The following is a 17,500-nucleotide window of genomic DNA, read 5'->3' on the forward strand; positions in this document are numbered from 1 at the left end:
TTCCCTGGGCACAGACTGCAGGGAACCACTGTTTACATGCAGTAGGGTCAATTATTGCTGAAAGGTGGGGTTGCAGGCATGACATCACGTTGGGGGAACTCGCGCAGGATTCTAAGGTTCTACATAGACTCCTATGAGCCTGCAGAACCACAACGTGATGTCATAATAGCACATTTTCTTAAAATGGTTAACCTGCAACCCCACCTTTAAACCTCATTAGCGTAGCGTAGCATCACTCCCCTTAGTAGCAAGACTCTTTGGTTAGCAGGAGCATAGCATCACTGCCCTTAGTAGTAGTGCACCATCTTACTATCCAGATGGAGGATGGTGGTGACTGTGAGCGCTGGCTAATCACTTCCCCTATATATTTTCTCTGCACGAACTGAAAGGAGCCATTGTTTAGATGCATTAAGGTCGATTCATGTTTAAACGTCTGGGCTTGTTTTCAGACTGTGGTGGCATCCCTAGTGCCCCCATGACAGCACCCTTTCCACTTCCTCACTGCATCACTCCCCTTCCTATCAAGACTCTTAACTCCACATAGTATGAAGACTCTTTGGTTAGCATAAGCGCAGCGGCGTTATCCCTCCTCCTTCGTCGTTTCTTCCTCATCGCGCCAGGGTAGTATCAAGACTCTTAGGTTAGCGTCAGCGTTCGCATCGTATCCCTCCACTTAGTATAAAGACTACTTGGTTAGCATTAGAGTAGCATCACTCCCCTTAGTATCAAAACTCTGAAACAGACACTGTGTGAGATTTTTAGTTGTTTATTTCCAGAATTCATGCTGCCCATTCACTAATGTTACCTTTTTCATGAATACTTACCACCAGCATCAAATTCTGAGTATTCATTATGACTGGAAAAATTGCACTTTTCATACATGAAAAGGGGGATCTTCTCCATGGTCCGCCAGTTTGAATTTCCAAAAATGTTTAGCTGCAAAAATTACTGTACTTGGACCATACTAGAAAATATTTGTTTATTACTTAGTAAACTTTCATGTAAAGATCAAATTTGGCAATAAGCCGCCCAGTTTCAATGAGCAGCATAGTTGCAGTACCTTCTTTGACCATTTCCTGCACAGTGTCCCTTTAAGAATTAGTGCAGCACCCCCTTAGTATCAAGAGTGTTCAGCATAGCGTAGCATCACTCCTGTTAGTATTAAGACTCCATTTAATATTATTTGGGTAGCATTAGCATATAATCACTCCGCTTAATGTCAAGACTCTGGTTAGCATTAACACAGCATCACTCCAGTGAGTACAAAGACTCTTGGTTAGTATTGTCATTGGGTCGCCATCCCTTCTCCTCAGTCCTTTCACATCACGATGTGGGCTTCTCTAAATACCAAAGACTCTTTGTTAGCATTGTCATTGGGTCGCCATCCCTTCTCCTCCCTCCTTTCACATCACGACGTGGGCTTCTCTAAATACCAAAGATCTTTGGTTAGCATTAGCGTAGCATCACTCCTGTTAGAATCAAGACTCTGGTTAAGACTCTTTGGTTAGCTTTAGTGCAGTGTTGTCATCCTTCCTCCTCCCTCCGAATAACGAAGGGGGGCTTCTCTCAATATCAAGGCTCTTTGGTTGGCATTGGTGTAGGGTCGTCTTCACGACGGGGGCATCTCTTAATAACAAGGCTCTTTGGTTAGCATTAACTCAGCATCACTCCTTTTATTATTAAGACACTTTGGATAGAATTACAGCAGCATCACTCCTGTTAATATCAAGACACTTTGGTTAGCATTAGTGCAGCATCACTTCCATTAGTATCAAGTCTCTTTGGTAGCGTTAGCGCCAGAGCATCGTCATCCCTCCTCCTTCCCCCTTCCTCTGCATCACGACGGGGGCTCCCTCAGCCCAGCGCTGGGAATTCTTCACCTCCAAATGATTTGAGAATATGCAAAACACTTACATAACGACGTTCTCTTTAAATTAATTATTAAGCCACTGCTTTATGAGCTGCCTTGGGCTGAGACCCAGTGCCGGAGATACACATGTCTTATGCAAGGCACTATATTATTAAACAAGGACCAGTTTCACTAGTCAGAGAGTGTGTGTGTATGTGTGTGAGAGTCAAGAGGGGGGAGACAACATGTTTGCTCTGTGTGTGTGTGTGTGTATGAGAGAGAGAGAGAGAGAGAGAGAGAGAGAGAGAGAGAGAGAGAGAGAGAGAGAGAGAGAGAGAGAGAGAGAGAGAGAGAGAGAGAGAGAGAGGTGTGCGTGTCTGTGCGTGTGTGTATGTACACTTCCTCAGTGCATCACTCTTGTTAGTATCAAGACTCTTAAGTGTGTGTGTGTGTGTGTGTGTGTCTGTGTGTGTGAGAGAGAGAGAGAGAGAGAGAGAGAGAGAGAGAGAGAGAGAGAGAGAGACGTGTGTGTGTGTGTGTGTGTGTGTGTGTGTGTGTGTGTGTGTGTGTGTGTGTGTGTGTGTGTGTGTGTGTGTGTGTGTGCGTGTGCGTGTGTGATATTCGCATATAATTGCTTAGGAAGAGTGTCTCTATATTTAGACCTGCAGCAACCCACACTGACATCACAGCTGAGATAAAACTGTACAGTGTGTGTGTGTGTGTGTGTGTGTGTGTGTGTGTGTGTGTGTGTGTGTGTGTGTGTGTGTGTGTGTGTGTGTGTGTGTGTGTGTGTGTGTGTGTGTATGTGTGTGTGTGTGTGTGTGTGTGTACCCCACACTGATAACACAGCAGAGTTAAAATTGTACAGTGTGTGTGAAATTCTTCACTCCCTCATGGCCTCAAGCACACACACACACACACACACACACAAAAACACACACACACACACACACACACACACACACACACACACACACACACACACACACACACACACACACACACACACACACACACACACACACACACACACACACACACATACACAATTCGCTCTGGTCGCCCAGGCCGCTTCGCTCCTGGCGAATTTGCATTAGTCACTTTGTTCAGCGACACTCCATAAAGAAACAATGACTTCCACTGTTCCGGTACCGTAGGTCGCTTTTGGTGTAGGGCTCTGGATGTGGCCTGACTGTTATTTCTTTTTTATTATTATTCTTTTTTAGGTCTTTCTTTTTACTTTATTTATGATAGTACAGTGAAGATGGTGACAGAAAGTGAGTGGGGAGAGAAATGGGGAAGGGCCGGCAAAGGGCCCGGGCCGGGAATCGAACCCAGGTCGGCCGCATAGTAGACAAGTTAGGCCACGGTAGGGCCCTGAGTGTTATTTCAATGAGCCTGGATGTGTGTTTTAGCAGTCTGAGCCCCACGCATGTACTGCAGAAGGACTGGGTTCAAATCTGTGCGACAATGAAACCGGGACAAAAAGCGGTGTTATGTCGTGTATGTGTGTGTGTGCGGGGGTGTTTGTGTGTGCAAAGGGGGCTGGGTACTTATTTCCCACACAGCATATCAGAGACCAAAAAAACAATCTGTTGATGGCATCAGTGTGTGTGTGTGTGTGTGTTCCAATGTGAGTGGCATGTCAGACAGCATGTGAGACGGCAAATCAAACAACTATGCGCACTCCCGTTTATAGTTTGTAGTGTCAAAAACCTTGATGTTTTGAGTCCCATTGACTTTGGTTTGGTTGACTACTTTGAGGATTCGGCGTGATCATCATGACTCGTGAACATACTCTAGGAGGCGAAAATGAAGTGTACTGACATTTATTAACATATGACATAAATTAAACTTTTCAAGGGTTCCAGTGGCAGTTTTTCTAAGTTCTAAGTTTCTAGGTTTGCAGCAGTCCATTCTTTCCACTTCCAGTCATTGCCACGGTCTATGATAGTATGCGCATCACGGAACCCTCCCAGTGGCGTCAGGAGGGCGCACCAATATACCTGTCGGTATATTTCCCTCTTTGCCTGTGGAGGGCAAAGTCATTCATTCACAATTATTCACTCACTCACTCTTAAGGGCTCTGCATACTTCACGTGCGCACTTTGGCGCGTTTGGCGCGAGAACCATTAATGACGTCATCACTTGCGCCAGACTATTCATACTTCAAACAGGCTTTCGCTCGCATTGTCGGAAGTGCCCTCTGCTGTTCATGAGAGAAACGGCAGTATCTTTCGCAACTCGCAGCGTGAGTTCTACGGATGTATAAAATAGAAAGCCAAACACGGCTGCTGTAGGGCTACTGAACGTCTGACTTGTGACTTACCACATCGAAACATATATTTTTTGTTGTAGCCTACATTGCCAGATCATTCCAAGACCATGTGAGAGCATTGTTCTGGCGGCAGAATTTATAAATAGATCGCCGAACACAACGTGCTTCTGAACAAAGTAACTGAACAACATTTAAGAGAGAAGATAAAATAACTCTCTAGGACATTTTATTATCCTCAAAATGATGCAGGATCCATTCTGTAGTAGCCTACAGTAGTTGTAGCCTCTCTTCGCAACTCCTGCTTTGTCTGCCTACCTGCATGGTCGCTGGTGGCGCACGACAAGTTACAAAAAATCTGGGGTGCACGACGTCGCGCCACGGCAGCTCGCGCCACGGCGTGTGACGTCATTTTGGGTCACGTGACGGCGCGAGTGAGGTCGCAAGTGAAGTATGAAGGAGGGTAGCGCCAGTCACGCCAAGTATGAATCCCCCTTTATATATACTCAAAACAGGTTTGATTTTAGATAGAAAAGCAAAATAAGAAAAATGGAGTTTGTAAATAGCAATACTGAAAGACAAGAAAAACATAAACGTAAACTACTCAAAATGGCTCCTGGGTCATTCCACGCCAAATCAACAAGTGCCCGCGCACTTAGGTCTCAAAAAATTCTGAAAATATTACTGAGTGTACCCATGGTACTTAAGAGAAACACTGTTACTTTATTTGAATGTAAGATGTATACTCTCCATGTTACAGACAATTTCACTGGGGGAGGGGGGTGCCCATTTTGTTCACACTCTTTTTTTTGTCAAAGTTCACAAGCCCGTAGCTCAAGAACTAAACCATGTAGGAAGCTTAAATTTGGCATGCTGGTACATAGATAGAAATAGTTTGTTGCAAAACTGTCAGTTTTGGTCTGTATGATCCTGCATCGTCATAGCATTCCCTCAAAGACGATACAAATTGTACTGGAGTTTTTGGCTGTGCTCTGTTTAGGCCTTCAGAAGACATATTTGTGCCCAACATAGCCTCATGATTTTTTCCCCTTGTAGATACAAGTAGAAACACTCCCATAAAAATCTATAAATAGAAAGGAAATCCCATCAGTGTTTGACCAGAAGACCTCACAAGTCTGACAAATCATTTTGGGTGTCATTTTCAGAGCACCAGAACACCTTGTGGGATTGTCCACAGATTTTTATTTTGTTTTTTTCTTCATTCTCCACGAAGTTTTCTTTTTAAAAAGGCCAATGAGACTTGTCTTATGTGATGTTTTCGATTTAAATTTCCACCCTGAACATGGGCAAAATGCAAAAAGAGAGCAACATGATTTCTATAACATTTAATGTAAAGACTAAATAATCAAATGCAAATTTTGCCCAGACATGATCACCCAAGAGTCCTTGTGCAGGGGTGCAGGTATCCCTTTCAATTTCAATGATTTCAGGAGCGTTCAATGTGGGAGCAGGTTCGCACACCAAAAGAGGCAGTAGGTCAGGCACAAAGAGTCATGTTGTTACTTTTTTTGACCAGCAGATGGCAGCGGAAGAAACGCATAGAAAACATATTGCTCTCAATGTGCATGTTGCCCATTTTCAGGTTGGAAATTAAAAAAGAAAACATCACATAAGACAAGTCTCATTGGCATTTTTAAAAAGAAGAATTCATGGAGAATGAAGAAAAAAATAAAATAAAAATCTGTGGACAATCCCACAAGGGGTTCTGGAGCTCTGAAAATGACACCCAAAATGATTTGTTAAACTTGTGAGGTCTTCTTTTCAAACACTGATGGGGTTTCCTTTCTATTTACAGTCCCAAGAAAAAGTTTGTACACCCTTTGAAATTTCTTACATTTCTGTCAAAATTGGTCATAAAGCATGATCTGATCTTCCCGGAAATCACAAGAAGGAACAACCAGAGTCTGCTTTAACTAATTCAACCCAAGCATTTACAAGTTTACTTATTTTCATTGGCCATAAGATGTAAACATTCACAGGACAGAAAGGCATAAGTAAGTACACCCTTGCATTCAATAGGTTTTAACCCTAAGTTTGTCGCAATAACCTCAACCAGATGTTTCCTGTAGTTGCAGATCAGATTAACAAAACAATCTGGATGTATCTTGACTCCCTCTTCTTTAGAAAACTGCCCTTCTGCAGCAAGGTTTCTGGGATATCTGGAGTGAATAGCTTTCTTGACTTCATGCCATATCATCTCAAATGTTTTTTGTCAGAGCTTTGACTGGGCTATTCCAGAATGTGTATTTCATTGTTATGAAGCAATTCAAAAGTCAATTGCCTCTAAAATATGGGTTGTTGTCCCATTTCAGCACCCATCCTCTTGTGTGCCTCAACTGTGTGACAGACTACCTCACATTTTTTCTGTAAAATATCTCAATGAACTTCTGAGTTCATTGTTCCACTAATAATAGCAAACTGACAAGGGCCTGAGGCACCAAGGTAGCCGCATATAATGATTCTCCCGCCACCATACTCAAAGGTGGAGATGATGTTTTGGTGAAGGTGTGGTTCTCCAGTTCTCCTCCAAACATGATACTATGTGTTCCCCTGAAAAATTCAACTTTGGTTTCAACGTTGGTCTACAGAATATTTTGCAGTAATTTTATGAAGCATATAAATGCTTTTTCGCAAACCTCAAAGGTGCAGCAATATTTTTTTGGACAGAAACCCCATGAATTTTAGATTGGCAGAATGAACCCCATTTTTAGTTATTCTTGGTTACATCTCCACTTCTGAGTATGGTGGCGGGAGCATCATTATATGCGGCTACCTTGCTGCCTCAGGCCTTTGAAAGTTTGCTATTATCAGTGGAGCAATGAACTCAAGTTTATTGTGATATTTTACAGAAAAAACGTGAGGAAGTCTGTCACACAGTTGAAGCACATAAGAGGATAGGTGCTGAAATGTGACAACAACCCATACTTTAGAAGCAAATCTAAATTAGAATGCCTTCATAACAATGAAATACACATTCTGGAATAGTCCAGTCAAAGCCCTGACTAAAAATAATTGAGATTATATGGCATGAAGTCAATAAAGCTATGCACTCCAGACATCCCAGAAACCTTGCTGACGAGAGGCAGTTCTCTAAAGAAGAGGGAGACAAGATACATCCAGATATTTTTGTTAATCTGATCTGCAACTACAGGACAAGTCTGGTTGAGGATATTGCAACTAACTGAGGGTTAAAACCTATTTAATGCAAGGGTGTACTTACTTATGCCTTGCTGTCCTGTGAATGTTATAGCCTTATGGCCAATAAAAATATGATAACATGTAAATGTTTGTGTGGAATTAGTTAAAGCAGACTCTGATTGTTCCTTCTTGAGATTTCCGGGAAGATCAGACCATGTTTTATGATAAATTTTGACAGAAATGTAAGAAATTTCAAAGGGTGTACAAACTTTTTCTTGGGACTGTATAGCTTTTTATGAGAGTGTTCCTACTTGTCTCTACAAGGGGAAAAAATCAAGAGGCTATGTTGGGCACAAATATGTCTTCTGAAGGCCTAAACAGAGCACAGCCAAAAACTCCAGTACAATTTGTATCATCTTTGAGGGAATGCTATGACGATGCAGGATCATACAGACCAAAACTGACCGTTTTGCAACAAACAATTCCTATCTATGTAACAGAATGCCAAATTTGAGCTTCCTACATGGTTTAGTTATTAAGCTACCGGCTTGTGAACTTTGCCAAAAAAAAGAGTGTGAACAAAATGGGCACCCCCCTCCCCTAGTGAAATTGGTTGTAACATGGAGAGTATACATCTTACATTCAAATAAATTTACAGTGTTTCTCTTAAGTACCATGGGTACACTTGGTAATATTTTCAGAATTTTTTGAGACCTAAGTGTGCGGGCACTTGTTGATTTGGCGTGGAATGACCCTCCTACATAGTTAGAAAGCTCATGTTATTGGACCTGGCCAACCACTCGAATTTTAACATGGGAACTTCTGACTGACCCTGTGCACCGAGGAGGTAAGAAACCACCCCATCCATTTATCTGTATTACTTTTCATTGATTATCATCTGGTGAAGCTCAGCCCTGCAGTGAGCGCAACACCTTCCACTCAGCTGACACTGTTTATCCAAAGCAAATTACGAAAATGTTTAAGTACAGGGTATTGGATACAGTCCCTGGAGCAGTGTGTGGGATTACGTAGCTTTTCAAGGGCACCTCAGCCATGGAGTGAGATAGGGAGTGGAAGGGTGGGATTTGAACCTGCAACCCTCTGATCAGAAAGCCCATCTCCTTATCCATGAGGCCACAAGTTTATTTCATGATAATTCCTATAATTACCCCTGTCTAGGAGGTTATGTTTTCGGTCACGTCGGTTTGTCTGTTTATCTGTCTGCAGGATAACTTAAAAAAAATAAAAATAAAAAAATAAATAAAAATAATTGATGATCAATTATCATCAAGTGAACCTCCCGCAGTGATGGCAACAGTGAGTCACGTATGTGCTGAGAATACAGTCTTGGATTGGAGATGAGTCAGACAGTAGCATAGATACACCAGATAATGGAGACGGATAGCAGACACACACACACATGCACACGCACACACACGCACGCACGCAAGCACGTGCACACACGCACACGCACACGCACGCACGCAAGCGCGCGCACACACACACACACACACACACACACACACACACACACACACACACACACACACACACACACACACACACACACACACACACACACACACACACACACACACACACACACACACACACACACACACTCTCTTTCCCTTCCCATATCTGGCTTCCCAGAGGATGCTGAATATGTAAAAACATGTCCACTCCTCAGAGCAGCCTACACGGGTGTGAAAATGCTCATTTCTGTGGAACACTAGTTCATCACAGTGTGTGTGTGTGTGTGTGTGTGTGTGTGTGTGTGTGTGTGTGTGTGTGTGTGTGTGTGTGTGTGTGTGTGTGTGTGTGTGTGTGTGTGTGTCTGTGTGTGTGTGTGTATGTCTGTGTGTGTGTTGATGGTGGTAGGGAGGGCTTTGTATAAATGTGTCTGTGATGGAGGTTTGGTGTGTGTGTGTGTCTGTGTGTGTGTGTGTGTGTGTGTGTGTGTGTGTGTGTGTGTGTGTGTGTGTGTGTGTGTGTGTGTGTGTGTGTGTGTGTGTGTGTGTGTGTGTGTGTGTGCATATTTGTGCGTATGGACGGAGTGATCATATGGTATTGAAAGAAATACATTTTCATTATGTTGTAAGTGTGAAAGTGTGTGTGTGTGTGTGTATGTAGTCTATTAGGCTTACTATAGAACGTTGGGTTATGGATGTAACCTTGGTTCTGTGAAGGAAAGAAAGGCTGCCAGACGGCTAGCCCAGGGGGCTGGAATATAATCAGTGCATGCGCGAGTTCTGAGGTACACTATATCAAAACATCATCACGTGAGTGTGCCGCGCTATTGTATACAGTATATAAGTCCCAGCACGGCATACTTCGTCCTCATAAAAATCCTGAACTCAAAGTCCAGAGCGACGACGAAGTCTGGCAGCCTTTTTTCCTTCACAGAACCAAGGTTACATTCATAACCCAACGTTCTGTTTCACTCAAGAAAGGCTGCAAGACGGCTAGCCCAGGGGGCTGGAATATGTATGCCCAAACGTCGCGGCGGACAACCATACGACAATTGAATAAAGACACTGGACAAATGCATAGAGTCAAAACCCTTATTGAATCTCCACATGCCAACAGGACTGGAGTGACTGGTTAACAGAACTCAAGTGAAACACAGTTGAATATGTGACAATCTGTCACGAGCTTAGAACCGAATTCCCAAAAGACGTGGGAGATAACATGTTGAGGTTATAGAACCTTGTGAAGGTTGACGGCGAAGCCCAGCAGGCCGCCGGGCAAACTTCTTGTAAAGGGACTCCCTTCAGGAGCGCCCATGAGGTGGCAATGCCTCTTGTAGAATGTGCCTCGTCGCAACTGGAGGCGGGAATCCAGAAAGCTGGTACCTGCCTTATGGTGTCCACCACCCAGTGAGATAGCCTCTGTTTGGAAAGGGCCTTGACTATTTGCCCCGCACCATGGCCGACAAAGAGCTGGTCCGTCACTCTTATGTCCTTCGTCCGCTCCACATAGCACAGGAGGGCGCGCACAGGGCACAAATTAAAAACGCTGCGTTCCTTTCTGACTCAGAGTTAGGAGGGCGGTAGGAGTCCAACACGATCGAGTGGTTGAGATTCTGTGTTGAAAGAATCTTCGGCATAAAGGCTGTATTAGGGCGTAGGACTCGACTGGACTGTAGGAGGAGTTCCCGGGCCATGTTGTGTTACGCCTGGGACCTCAGGCCCCCATGGCGGTTCACGTACGCTATGGCCGACATGTCTGTTCGAATTAAGACAATCTTGTTCTGGAGTACCGGCAAAAAGTGGCGGAGGGCAAGATATATCGTTCTCAGCTCGAGAACATTTATGTCGGCAGTTTTCCAAGGTGGGCGCCACACTCCTCTGGCTCCTACATCATTCCAGACTGCCCCCCAGCCTGACAGCGATGCATCTGTTGTCAGAACTTCGCGCCGGTAGATTCTGCCTAGTCGTACACCTCTGCAGAAATTCTGGGGCATGGACCACCATTGGAGGGCTCGTAGGCACAAAGGTGGCAGAGAGACAGATTTGCCCCTGTCCAGTACTGGGTGTAGCCTCTTGGACAGGTACCACTGTTGCACTGGCCTCATATGTAGAAGGCCAAGGCGTACCACCTGGGATGCCGCAGCCATGAGGCCAAGCAACCTCTGACACTGGCGAGCATGCATATTTCTCCGTCCCATGAACTGACAGGCATTGTTGCAGGGCGATAACCCTCTGATCCGAGAGACATGCCACCATCGCCATCGAGTCCAGTTTCACTCCGAGGAAGGTGATTTGTTGTGAGGGAGTTATTTGGCTCTTGTCTGAATTGAGAGACATGCCCAACGATTGCAAGTGTTCCATTACCATTGCTGTGTCCCGCCCTGCCTGCTGACTCGATGGGGAACATTTTAACCAGTCGTAATTGAGATAGCTAATTGAGAACTCTGACGCCCCTCTGGCGCAGCGGGCATAAGGCTGTGTCCATGCATTTTGTGAATGTGCATGGTGATAGGGACAGGCCGAAGGGAAGGACGTTGAACTCGCAAGTTCCGTCCTCCAACGCAATCGGAAAAACTGGCGATGAGCAGGGTGGACTGGAATGTGGAAATAGGCATCTCTGAGGTCTATACTCGTGAACCAATCCCCGTCTTGAATCGATTGAAAGATTTGGGTCAGCGATAGCATTTTTAAATGCAACGGGTGTAAATACTGGTCTAGTGGCCTTAGGTCCAGTATTGGACAGAATCCACCATCTCGTTTCGGAACCAGGAAGTAGCTCGAATAAAAGCCACTCCGCCGTTCGTTGCGACTTAACTCCCTTATTGCTCCTTTCCTTAACAGAGTATTTATCTCCTCTGTAAGGCCAGCTGCCGCTCTGGATCTGGCTGATGAGAAACAAGAACACCCTTGAACATAGGTGGGCGGCATCTGAACTGTAGCCGGTAACCAAACTTTACAGTTGAAACAACCCAAGAACTGGGAGAACACGTTTCCCACACCTCCAATTCAGTGTGGGAGAAAACATGCGACAGGGCGGCTCTTTGGGAAGGGCACACTGGTATTACCTGAATAGCCCTTATCAGGCCGATGCCGTTTGGGTGGAGGGGGCCTTGGCAACAGTTGCTCCCACACTGAAAGAAAATATTCGTTGGATCTACATGATTTTAATGTGTACATCGGTCCCACACAATCCAATTGTGTAAGGTCAACATGATTTCTTCCCCTATTTTTATTGTGTAAGGTTTAAGTGATTTTATCACCTTAAACGGAGGTGATTGGATCACCTCAACCTAACACAACTTATTGATGTTCCAGCATCATAAAAATGTGTTGGAACAATGTGATTTTTTTAAATAGTCACAAAATGTTTTTTTCACCTAAATCAGAGGTGATGAAATCACTTTAATCCTAAACAATTAATTGGTATTCCATTAACCAGAAAATATGTTGGAAAAACACAAAACTTTGACATAGTTTGAAAGTATTTTTTCACGTTTATTGAAGGTGATTGAATCATGCATACAGCTACATTTCAGTAACATGATTCTTTAGTCTCAATCCCCCCCCCAAAAAAAAAAAACCATGGTACACATATTAGGTCTAGGCTATACAAATGCATTGCAGATCACAATTTGATGTACAGGCATGTGCAAACAAAAACAAAAAAAGGATTCTGTGATTAAATGTATTGACTTTCACTGTATGCATGTAAAATGCACACAGATATACAAAACATAAGGACAGTCACAAATAACTGCTACTCTTACACCAATCAACGAGCAGGAAATACAACGAGCAGAGTCTGTGAACAGAAAGAAAGTCTAATTCGCTTTAAAGGTGCACTGTGTATTATTTTCAGTAGTTTATTTTTGAGATTTCATGCTGCCCATGCACAAATGTTGCATTTTTCATGAATATTTACCACCACCAAACTTTAAGTTGTCGTTATGACTGGGGAAATTGCTCTTTCCATACATGAAAGGGGGAGGAATCTTCTCCACTGGCTGCCATTTTGAATTTCTAGAAATACAGATTTTTAGTAAACTTACTGAACTTTGGTCATACTAACACATTTTCGTTTATTACTAAGTAAATATTCATGAAAAGGACAAAGTTGGTAATAGGCAGCACCGTTTCAATGTGCAGCATAGTTGCCTACTCTGGTCACCATCCTACACAGTGCACCTTTAAGAAAATGATTTGTTTGGTTGCTGTGAAAAAGTGCTCTCTGGCTGGATTAGCATTCATGTGAACACATCGGACACAAATAAAATTCACTCTACATACAGTTATTTTAGCTGATTGACTAAGTGCATTAGTCCACACTAGTAGGTGTGCGTGTGTGCATTCATGCGCGTATACTGTATGCATGTGCACGTGCATCTGGCAGTCCACCATTCATTTGGTTGTCCTCTTTGGTGACCACATTTGTGTCATTACCCAGTCTTATTTAAGTCTAATCTTGGTATTTTGTTTGTCTTTAGTTTGGGTCAAAATCAACACAGTATGTACAAAACATATGCACACTCAAGTGCTATTCTTAAACCAGCAAGGAGCTGGGAGTGCATACAAGCAAATAGATCTCTAGAAAAAAGGTACATTTCACTTAAACATTTCACAGTTTTTTAGTTGCTGAAAAAAAGAGTCCTTTCCGATTGGGTGTCACGTGTGTGACAGACATACACTAAAACTGACAATGTCCTAAGGGTGGGATGCCCAATCTTCTGTCAGAGCAGATTCCAATAGTGATGTCTTCATTTGCTTCGTCTACGGCAACTTCATCCATGACCTATTCAACACAGACAAAAGTAAATAAACACAAATTAACCAAGCCATTTGAATTAACAAATAAATCAACATTAAGCTGGGCAGTAGGTTACTGCGAAGTCCAAAGCATGTCCTCTGTTTCACTGTCAAGATTCTCAGTTCTAATTCTGATGTGGGACCTGGATGATGATTTAACGCTGGTGTGAATTGTCCTGAGGTCGTCAAATACCAGAGCCAAAGATGTGTAGTTGCCTTCATTCTGCAGGGATGTCAAACTCAAACCCAGGGCCAATTGTGACCCATGAAGTAATTTTATGTGGCCTGCAAGATCATTGCATAGCATGACAAGACTTTGACATGAAACTTGGTGTGTCACAGGAATACCAGTGGGCCCAGGCCAATGAAAAAGTTCACTCTCATATGGAACAACACCCCAGGTCTACTGTGTCCTTCGCTGGGATCTACAAGGAGCTTGTAGTAGACAACCAGTGATGCCAATCCTCTGTTTAAGGTGTTTCAGAGCACAGAGATGTAAGGATCAGTTCGTCTCAATTAAGAGAACAAGTTTCATTATGCATATACAGGTACGGTATATACTGTTCCTTGCGAGGAGACTTTGAAGGAAAAGTCTACTGCATTTCTCTGCTCTCTGATCTGAGATGAATTGAGAACCTCTCTGGCGTTTGTGCATGCGTGCAGTAATATGGCATGCAGGGCTTGTCTGTCAAGGGGCTGAAATAAGAAGTTCTTACAGTTTTCCCCATCTCAATAAGTTTCCCTGATAACTTAAGATGATTAAAAATAAAACGTGCAATATTCTAGGCATACATACAATGGACAATATAATGAAATGCGTAACACAGCTGGTGCACTCTGTCGACTCTGATTTCTAACCCCCCCCCCCAAATCAGAGTGAAAAACACGTGTCAACAAAGTGCTCTCAGATATTATACCCTTCATTGTAGTGCTCATTTTGTTTCTACATGGAAGATATTAATATTTCTTTTTGTTTAGCTGCACATGCATTGTGTAGTAAGTGTATTGGAATAAGGAAAGCGTGGGATAGCTTGCTCACTTTCAACTGAAGCTTCTCAATGTCATGTTGAGCATAGCACAATGCATACAAACTAACTAGTGTCACACTCCACACTGAGCGTGGGAACACCAGGGAGGTAGTCATCAACACTTCTCAGATCAGATCATCTCGTCTCAGATAACTCCAATTCTAGTACTAAGCAATAATCTAATATTCACTGGTCAGAGTACGACAAAATTTAAATATAAAAATTCGAGAAGCAGCTCCTTATATCACTGGAATATTTAGTCACCCCCTTTCAGGTAACAGCTAATTTAAAGCAGGAGTCAAGTTGTTAAGGTGCACTGGGTAGGGTTGTGGCCAAAGTGAATGCTTTACCTTGTGGACTTGGAACAGTGCAGGCCATTGCAGTGGGACTGTGGGGATTCTTTTCAATTCAGCACTGATCTGAAAAGACATAAAGAGCCCAAAGGATTTAACAATCAAATCATTAACATTAGGAGAAAGCCACACACACATTCAAGAAAGGAGATAAAACGCTGTAATTCACAAAAAAACATTAAAGACAATCCGAATTGAATGTCTTACCTTGCGAACTTTAAACAGTGCATGCCACTGTGCCAGAAGTCCTCAGAAATGGTGCATCTTGTACAACTTAATGAAATGAAGAAAGAATGAAATGAAGAAAGAAAGAAAGAAAGAAAGAAAGAAAGAAAGAAAGAAAGAAAGAAAGAAAGAAAGAAAGAAAGAAAGAAAGAAAGAAAGAAAGAAAGAAAGAAAGAAAGAAAGAAAAAAAGGAGAACATTTGTAACCTGTGCAGCATGACTTCTGGAAATAAATTACTTGAAAAAATCACTCTCTGCACCTTTAAAATCACAGACTGTATCATGATCTGCTTCAATTGTCATGGTACATGTTGGTGAAATTCAGATTTCCAATATTGACGCCATGCATCCAGCCTAAAACCATGTCTGTCTCACTACCACTACTTGACCATGAGCATGGGACAGTTTACTTTGTACTACTCACTTGGTTAAGATCACACATGCTTGACACCATCCGAAAAAATGTGTTCATGTTGGTGTCATCAGACCAGAGGACATGGTTCCAGCAATCCATATCTGAAGTCTGTTTGTCTCTGATGAAACCATGATGAACACATTTGCTTTAGATTGTTTCAAGCATGTGTGATAGTAGCCAAGGGAGAAGTATAAAGAAAATAGTCCCATGTTTACGGTCGAAAATGGTGGTGGGACTGATTTGTTTTGAGATTCTATGAATGGCATCAACATTGGGAAGCTGACTGCCACCAAAAGAAACATGGCATATGAATGTACTGGTACCATGACTACTAAGGCAGATCATGATCCTCTCTATGGGGTTATAACATGCAGGGGTGTAACTTAATAGTAAAAAAAGGCTTTCTGCTCAGGAACCATCAAGTAGACAGGCAAAAAATACAGAAACTTACATCAGCCAATTCAGCAACAGTTGCTTGGATTGCAGGGGGACTGTGGTGATTCTTTTGAATTCAGCACTGATCTGAAAAGACATAAAGAGCCCAAAGGATTGTCAAATCATAAACATTAGGGAAAATCCACACACACACACACACACAAAAACAAACTAAAAACCTTAAAGACAATCAGCATTGAATGTCTTACCTTACAGACTTCGAACAGTGCAGGCCGCTGTGCCAGAAGTCCTTAAAGAAAGAAAGAAAGAAAGAAAGGAGGAATTGGTGAGGTGAAGCATTTATAAACAGCACAGTATTCGTGAATGAGGAGCATGCATTCTGTAAACTAGGCTACTTGTAAACAATGCTCCACTTAAAAGAGGAAGATATAGGCTAAGTAAAACGAGATGACAAGGCAGTGCATGCTTTGCATTGCACCATAAGTGCAAGTAAAAAAAAAGTGCTATGCACTTCAATAAATAGGATACTATTCCCACATGTTTCATCCAATTCCCTGTGCAAAGTTTAAATTCAGGTTATATGCACTCTATCTAGGTCGGTTGTTCTTTGACTTCGTGTGCAGGAAAGCTTACATTTGATTAACCTTCGGTTAAGACCACAAGTGCATGTGTGCATTAAACACCTGGGTTGGGTCAAAAAAGAAAACTTTAAAAATAGAATAGTTCTACTTGGCTTAAAATGAACACACCGAAACGACGCCAGCCCTCTGTTCTCGTGAGCATGCAACGTGTTCGATCAAGTTCTAGTTCGTTGTGCATAACCCCCACCACCCCTCCCCCATTAACGGATCAGACCCTCCCGCGCAAATATAGCTATTAACTGAAGATGACCAGCTAGATTGTTGTACAGTAGCAGTTTTTACTACATCCTTTGAATATCCTAAATGTAAATATCTTCCATTCTTTTCGAAAATGACATGATGCATAGCCAACTGCATGTGTTTGCAGTGCACCTGTTACTAGCAAAGAGCACTGCGCGGGTAAATGTAGTAGAGTCTAAGCTCAGCTTCCACACACAAAAGACACAAGAGCAGTACTACATCGCCCACCATAAATGAAAGTACTTCAGTTACTTACTCAATTTCGTGTATATCTTCACACATGACAACACTATTCCAGCGAGATGAGACTGAAGAGTAGGACCGAGCTGAGGCGAACGGCTCTCTGGCTTTGGAACTTTCCGGCTTCTTCTTGTCTTAGAAAGTGGTGCACTAGCGCCACCTCAGGACTGGAGGCCACCCCGGACACAACTTAATCATGTTCATTCAAAGCATTAGAAACATGCCAATTCAGCAGTCTCCAAGAACACATTATCCTTATTTGATGAAATCATGTTTACTCAAGGAATGTTAATGAATTGTTTTGCATCTATTTACTTTATATAGGTTAATTCAAAGACCCGCCATTCCCTCTTTTTTCAGTGCACTCCTTCTTTGACTCCCTAGACTCTTTGGCCCGGCGGAGCA

At 42.8% G+C, this 17,500-nt stretch overlaps 1 protein-coding gene and 1 long non-coding RNA gene across 4 annotated transcripts in view; both read right to left on the reverse strand.

The window, feature by feature from the left end:
- Positions 1 to 17,500, reverse strand: part of mettl15 (methyltransferase 15, mitochondrial 12S rRNA N4-cytidine) — a 194,877-nt gene that overhangs the window by 53,574 nt on the left and 123,803 nt on the right. The gene's annotated exons all lie outside the window — the stretch shown is intronic.
- Positions 12,747 to 17,431, reverse strand: LOC134439641 (uncharacterized). 3 transcript variants are annotated; one of them, XR_010032807.1, is made up of 6 exons: positions 17,112 to 17,431; positions 16,223 to 16,263; positions 16,030 to 16,100; positions 15,147 to 15,212; positions 14,937 to 15,005; positions 12,747 to 13,544 (listed from the first exon to the last, which is right to left on the reverse strand). It is a non-coding gene; the product is annotated as an uncharacterized LOC134439641 (long non-coding RNA). The 3 variants fall into 3 exon arrangements; XR_010032805.1 differs by having other exon boundaries at positions 14,937 to 15,212; XR_010032806.1 differs by lacking the exon at positions 12,747 to 13,544 and having other exon boundaries at positions 14,494 to 15,212.

This window comes from Engraulis encrasicolus, chromosome 23 (genome assembly GCF_034702125.1).
Source record: "Engraulis encrasicolus isolate BLACKSEA-1 chromosome 23, IST_EnEncr_1.0, whole genome shotgun sequence".
In the NCBI taxonomy this organism is placed as follows: domain Eukaryota; kingdom Metazoa; phylum Chordata; class Actinopteri; order Clupeiformes; family Engraulidae; genus Engraulis; species Engraulis encrasicolus.